Below are 6,932 nucleotides of genomic sequence, written 5' to 3' on the forward strand. Positions count from 1 at the left end.
CAATTGTCTGAGGAGCAGGAGAAAACCCTAACAAGGTTTCTGTTCAACAACAAAGATGTCTTCGCATGGTCAGCCAATAATCTCTATGGTGTCAACAGGGATGTCATTGAGCACTCGCTCAATGTTGATCCATCCTTCAGACCCAGAAAGTAGAGGCTTCGGAAAATGTCTGATGACAAAGCCGAAGGTGCTCGGAACGAAGTGAAAAGACTTCTTAGTGCTGGCGTCATTAGAGAAGTAAAGTACCCAGAATGGTTAGCCAACACTGTTATGGTGAAGAAGGCCAATGGTAAATGGAGAATGTGCATTGATTTTACTGATCTCAATAAGGCTTGTCCGAAGGATGAGTTTCCATTACCAAGAATAGATTCTCTAGTGGATGCAGCAGCTTCGTCAGAGCTCATGAGTCTACTAGATTGTTATTCAGGCTACCATCAAATTTGGATGAAGAAGGAAGATGAGCCAAAAACCAGCTTCATAACCCCCAGTGGTACATATTGTTATCTTCGGATGCCTGAGGGGCTCAAGAATGCTGGAGGAAGCTTCACTAGAATGACAGCAAAAGTCCTTCATTCTCAGATAGGCAGAAATGTGCTAACATATGTTGATGATATCATAGTAAAAAGCACGAAGCAAGAAAATCACATTGCTGATCTGCAGGAAACATTCGCTAACTTTAGGCAAGCTGGCCTGAAGTTGAATCCAGAAAAATGTGTCTTTGGAGTAAAGAAGGGGAAATTCCTTGGTTGTCTAGTTTCAACAAAAGGGATCGAAGCTAATCCAAACAAAAACGAAGCTATTCTTCGGATGGAGCCTCCAAGCACAAAGAAGGGGGCTCAACGACTGACAGGAAGATTGGCATCTTTGAATCGATTTATATCTAGATCAGTAGAGAGAAATTTACCATTCTTTGAAGTGTTGAAGTCGGCCGAAGTCTTTCAATGGGGATCAGCTCAGCAGAAAGCCTTCGAAGAGCTGAAGCAGTATCTGATAGATCTAACAACGCTAACTCCACCAGCGCCAGGGGCTCCTCTGCTGTTGTATGTGGCAGCTTCGCACTCTGCAGTGAGTGCGGCACTTGTCCAGGAGAAGCTTGAAGGACAAACTAAAAAGCAAGCCCCAGTATACTTTGTCTCCGAAGTCCTCAATTTATCAAAGAAAAACTATAAAGAATTGGAGAAGGTGCTATATGCTGTCTTAATGGCCTCCAGGAAGCTTCGACACTACTTTCAAGCATACCATATAATTGCTCCTTCATCACAGCCTTTGAAGGATATTATGAGGAACAGAGAAGCCACTAGAAGAATTGGAAACTGGGCTGCAGAACTCAACGAATTCAGCATTGATTATGTGCATAGATCCTCGATCTAGTCCCAGGCGTTAGCAGACTTCATCGCTGACTGGACGCCAGGGGCTCAGGAAGAAGAAGCAAGTAAAGATGCCGAAGCTTGGACAGTGTTCTGCAACGGTTCCTGGGGAACCTTCGGGGCAGGTGCAGCTGCTATTTTAGTTGCACCTTCCAAAGCCAGAACATGCTATGCAGTGAAACTTGATTTCAGCTGCACAAATAATATTGCTGAATACGAAGCTTTGCTTTTGGGGCTTCGGAAGTTAAAGGCAATGAGGTTAAGAAGGGCGGTTCTCAAAACCGATTCCCAAGTTATTTCTGGTCATGTTGACAAGAGTTGTAAAGCAAGAGACCCGAAGCTTGAGAAATATTTGGATACAGTTCGAAGGCTTGAAGCTTCTTTCGAAGGGTTTTCTGTCAAGAATATCCCACGAGGAGAAAATGAGCACGCTGATCTGCTAGCCAAGTCAGCGGCACAGGGGCTGCCTTTACCTTTGGAAGTATTCTTTGAGACAATAAAAGCACCTTCGGTGGAACTTCTTGAAAGAGCAGTGCTCAATATATCTCCTGTTCATAGTGAAGATTGGAGAACCGAGATTATATCTTTTCTCCAGGGCAACTGCCTTTCAGATGACGAAGCTTATAACAAGAGAATAGAGGCAAGAGCCCGACCATAAGTAATAATAGAAGGGGAGTTATACAAACATGGAGTCTATTCTCCATTGCTCAAATGTTTATCCAGAGCTGAAGGTATAGAATTGATGAAGGAAATACACGCAGGCCTGTGTGGATCTCACATCGGATCTAGGCCCTTGCTGGGAAAAGTTTTTCGTCGAGGATTTTATTGGCCGAAGGCAGCTTCGGATGCAGCCGAATTAGTCCAAAAATGCGAAGGCTGTCAAAAATGTGTAAGAGATAAAAAACAACCTTCACCTCTGACTCAGTTAATACAGCCCACTTGGCCGTTGCAAAGGTGGGGCCTTGATTTGCTAGGCCCACTTCCACCAGCACAAGGAAATCTAAAATATGTTGTGGTGGCAGTAGAATATTTTTCTAAGTGGATTGAGGTGAAGCCTTTAGCCACAATAACTTCGGTCACCGTTCAGAAATTTTTCTGGCAAAATATTGTTTGTCGCTTCGGAGTGCCGAAGGATATTACTGTGGACAACGGAACACAGTTTGATGCCGAAGCTTTCAAAGGGTTCTATGAACAAATTGGCACGAAGATTCATTTTGCATCGGTTAGACATCTGGAGTCAAATGGACTTGTCGAAAGAGCTAATGGCATTATAATGATAGGAATAATGAAGTTAATCTTCAATCAACCCAGGGGAAAGTGGCTAGATGAATTAATCAAAGTGGTGTGGAGCCACAACACAACAATGTCAAGGTCAACAGGCTTTACACCATTCAAATTGATGTTTGTTGATGAAGCAATAACCCTAGAAGAAGCTAAAGCTGGATCAATAAGAACAGTGGCTTCGGCGGAGGACGAAGCTGATTATTCTGTGGCAAAAGATGCTATAGAAGGGATCAAGCTTCAGGCTGTGGAGAATATCAATAAATATCAAGCCGAAACAATAAAATGGCGTGACAGAAAAGTTCGGTTAAAAAATATCAAGCCAAGGCACTTGGTACTTCGGAGAGTTGCCAACCCAGATACAGTAGGCAAGCTACAGTTAAAGTGAGAAGGACCTTTTCTGGTAGTATCTTCGTCAAGACCCAGTTCTTACAGATTGAAGGATATGGACGGTAACGACATTCCTAGATCTTGGAATACGGATGAGCTTCGGCGATATTATGTGTAGCTTGATGCAATCTTTTTTATTTTTTCCTATGGCACCCTATTCCTTTCCAAAGGGGGAGAAAGGTTTTTAATGGGGCCATAGCATGTAATTTCTCTTTTTCTTATTTCAGCTCTACAAGAGCAATATCCCCCAAAAATGTAAATGTAAAAGCTGAGCATGCACCATCGAGTGCAAAGAGAAAAGAAAAAACAGGGAGAAGCTCGAAAGACGTCCCTAAGGGGATGCAGAGCATGACGAAGCTACAAAAAGCCGTTCCTAAGGGAGCGCAGCATAAGTTTTCTGCTCAAAAGTCGTTCCTAAGGGAATGCAGAGCTTGCAGCGAAAAGTCAACGCTGATTCCGCCGAAATATAAGGCGAAGCGCGAAAAGTCAACACGATACCGCCGAAATAGAAGGCGAAGAAGTTCAAAAGACGTTCCTAAGGGAATGCAGAACTTACAGCGAAAAGTCAGCGCTGATACACCAAAAAATAAGTGGTGAAGCCGAAAAATAAATGGCAAAGAGACTTTGATTATTCCTAAGGAATGATGGCTTTGGTTGTGGCTTCGTATGTGTGTGTTTGGACATTCATTTGCACGGTACATTACATCATACATTTGCATTCATAAACATTCATTTAGACATACATAGGATCATCATCATCATAACACAGATAGTTGCTTCGGCTCTAAAGACAAGGCTTCAGAAAAAAGAAAAAGAAGCAGTTTTATGCTTCGCTGTGTACGAAAAGAAGGGAAGGTGTTTTTCGCCTTCGGCTCAAAAATGCTAATTTCGTTCACACCAAAGCACTTTATACATTGATGGAAAGGTAAGAATATATTACAAAGGTATGGACAAAGTCCACAAAGTAAAATTTAATTACATCATTCTTTACACAAGTTATTATAAGAGTTTTTAGAGCTTTTTCTACAGACATCTATTCAAGCTTCATCAGTATCTATGGAGCTTCGGTTTCGGCTTCGTCATCCGTTAAGCTTTGGCTTCGTCTTCTTACTCCTCAGCTTCGGCCTCGGCTTCGTCATCCTGTATTTATTAAAGTATGGTAAGCAAAATTCAAGCTTGAAGGAATAGGTAGGCACAAGGTATTATTTTGTTACCGGCTTAAGATGACTCCGAGCTTCATCACCAGCTTTGCTTTGTCCACCCTTTGTCCATACCAGTTTTATAAATCTATTTGCTATACTTCGGGCAAGGTTGGGAATATTATCCAAGTCTGCTGGTGATAAGCTGAAATTGGGTCTATTGATAACCTTTCCATGTCCAGCTATAACTTCATCAAGGTCATCAATTTCACCTTCTATATGTTCGAAGGCCCCTGGTAGGTCTTCAGACGAAGGATTAAATTTTTCGCTGCTGGCCCCAACCGAATAGAAGACCTGCTTCAGCCGTTGAACACATCGATTACTGAATTCCAAACATTTGTTTTGAAGGCTTGTCAATGATTTTTTTCAAATCTGAACTTTTCTGGACCTCGGCCTCAAATTTTGCATTAAGCTCTTGCTTTTCTTGTTCAAAGCGTTCTGATTGGCAGAGAAGTTTCGTATTTAATTCTGCTATTTTAGCTTCAGCTTCTGCCAATAAGCCTTCGGTTGTCTGAAGCTCGAAGTATTTCTTTTCAATAGCAGCTGATTGGTCTTTTATTTTGCTTTCTAAATTCTCAATTATAACCTCGTGTTTTTATCTTCCAAATCCTGCTGCATTTTCAAAGCTTTGCTCAGCAGCATACTCTGCACATAAACAACCTTCGTTAGAAAACATCTTCGTTATTAAAAACAATAAAAGTCAGAGAAAAGTTGTTTACCTTGAAATTGGAATAAAATAAACTACCGACGATGTGCTGTCGTCGGTAGCGGCTGATATCTGTTTCGAGCTTCGGGAAACCAATACTCTTTGATAGAGTACTGATAACCTTCGCACCGGTCTGATCCCGGACGCAGCCCAACCTTTCGTCATCAATGCCACCAAAGAGAAGTGCTCCCGGCCGATATCCACAAGATATAGCATATTCTTTTAGCTCTTCTTTTTCAGCCTTTGTCAGCTCTTGACCAACTAAGTTTTGAAAGTTAAAAACTTCATCTTCCGAAGTGTCTTCGGCTATTTATTTCTCCTTCTCGGGCTCTGGGGCCATAGTCTCTTTGGTGGCTGCGGCAGCTTCTTCTGCGGCCATGTTTAGCAGTATCTTATCAATATCATCAATTGTGCTTTCTAAATGAATATCTTCGGCTCTGGCAGCTTCGACATTTGTGGCTTCCGAAGGTGCAGCTTTAGTAGCTGTCGTGCTTTCAACAGCCGGCGCCTTCGGAGCTGAAGCTCCTGGTGGTGTACCTTCGATGACTTTTGTTACTGTAATGATTCTTTGCTTTTTTGGCCTGGCTGCCTTCTTCGTTTTTGTGGGCTCCTTTTCCTTCTGAAAAAGCTTCGTCAGATGTGGCCCCAGTGGACTTAGCTTGACAGGCAAAGATTCAGTCATTACCTTTAAGATTTCCTCTACTTCGGCGGCAGAGGGTGTTGCAGCAGTTTCTTCTTCTTCATCAATTGCTTTCTGCTTCGGAGCTGTAGCTTTTCTCTTCTTCGAAACACCTGTTTTCGGCTCAGGCTCCAGCTTTTCTTCTTCGGTTGTTCTTCATCGTCTTTATTCAGAGCACCAGCTACTCTTTTCCTCTTTTGACCTTCGGCGTCCTTGTCTAGCCTCTCGTAGTTGGGGTACTCAAAATCCAGAGCATCCATTACTCGGTTTAACCTTCACTTCGGACGGGTGCCGAAGGCCGCAGTCATCAATTGATCTTCTTTTTTAGAATAATTGCCGAGTATTTCATTGCACATTACTTCAATCGTGTCCAGCCACTCTTGGCAAGGCACTTTGAAATGCTTCTTGAATTTATAATGGTAAGGCAACCGAACAAATTCCCCGTTCTTCTTTTCCCCCTTCAGCTTCGGCATTTCCCACTCCTTCAAAGTTGGGAACACTCTGAAGGCCAAAAATTCTTGCACTAAGTCCCTAGTGCCAATATGATCTGCAATAACTCGAAATTCAGCCAGGACAATTTGGCTCGGACTCCCTGGTGTCATGTCGCACCGGGGTCTGGTCTCTCCGAAGGTCAATTCTAACGGACTCTGGACTAGCTTCTCCTTCTCTTCGTCAACTTTGACGTAGAACCACTCAGACTTCCAGCCAGCTGGCCACTTGCTTCGGTAGCTAATCACTAGAAATTTTGTACTCTTGCGATAGGCAAAGTTGTAGCAGCCAAAATTTTCATGTAGCCCATCTCCTCTAGCCTTCGTCTGATAATGAAGCTCGTGTACTCGGCAGAAGCCTATGCCAAATGGCTCCACCCCTTGGCTTCGGAGAGCCCAGATATAAACACTAAGCCTAACGGTAGCGTTAGGAGTTAGCTGATGAGGTAGATCCCAAACTTATTCAATACATCAGCAATAATCTTATTCAAAGGAAATCTCAAACCAGCTTTAAAGAAACTTTTGAAGACCACTACTTCATCCTTTCCTGGCTTCGGAGTAGTCTCTTCCCCACCAAAACGAATCAGCTCTTTCTTCGCTTCACTGAAATAGCCCAAATTAAACAGCTTAGGCAGATCATCTTCGGAGATGGTGGATTTCCCGTAATCCAGGTGGCTGGGTTTACTTGGCACTGCGCTATAATCATCTTCAGACTCAGTCTCCTCAACATCAGCTTGCTCTGCTTCAGTGGCAGGTGCTTCCTCCGATGCTACCAGCCCTGAGCGCTTCATCACTTCGGAGATTGGGGCAGTTTCTGCACCT

This window comes from Zea mays, chromosome 8 (genome assembly GCF_902167145.1).
Source record: "Zea mays cultivar B73 chromosome 8, Zm-B73-REFERENCE-NAM-5.0, whole genome shotgun sequence".
NCBI classification, from domain to species: Eukaryota; Viridiplantae; Streptophyta; class Magnoliopsida; order Poales; family Poaceae; genus Zea; species Zea mays.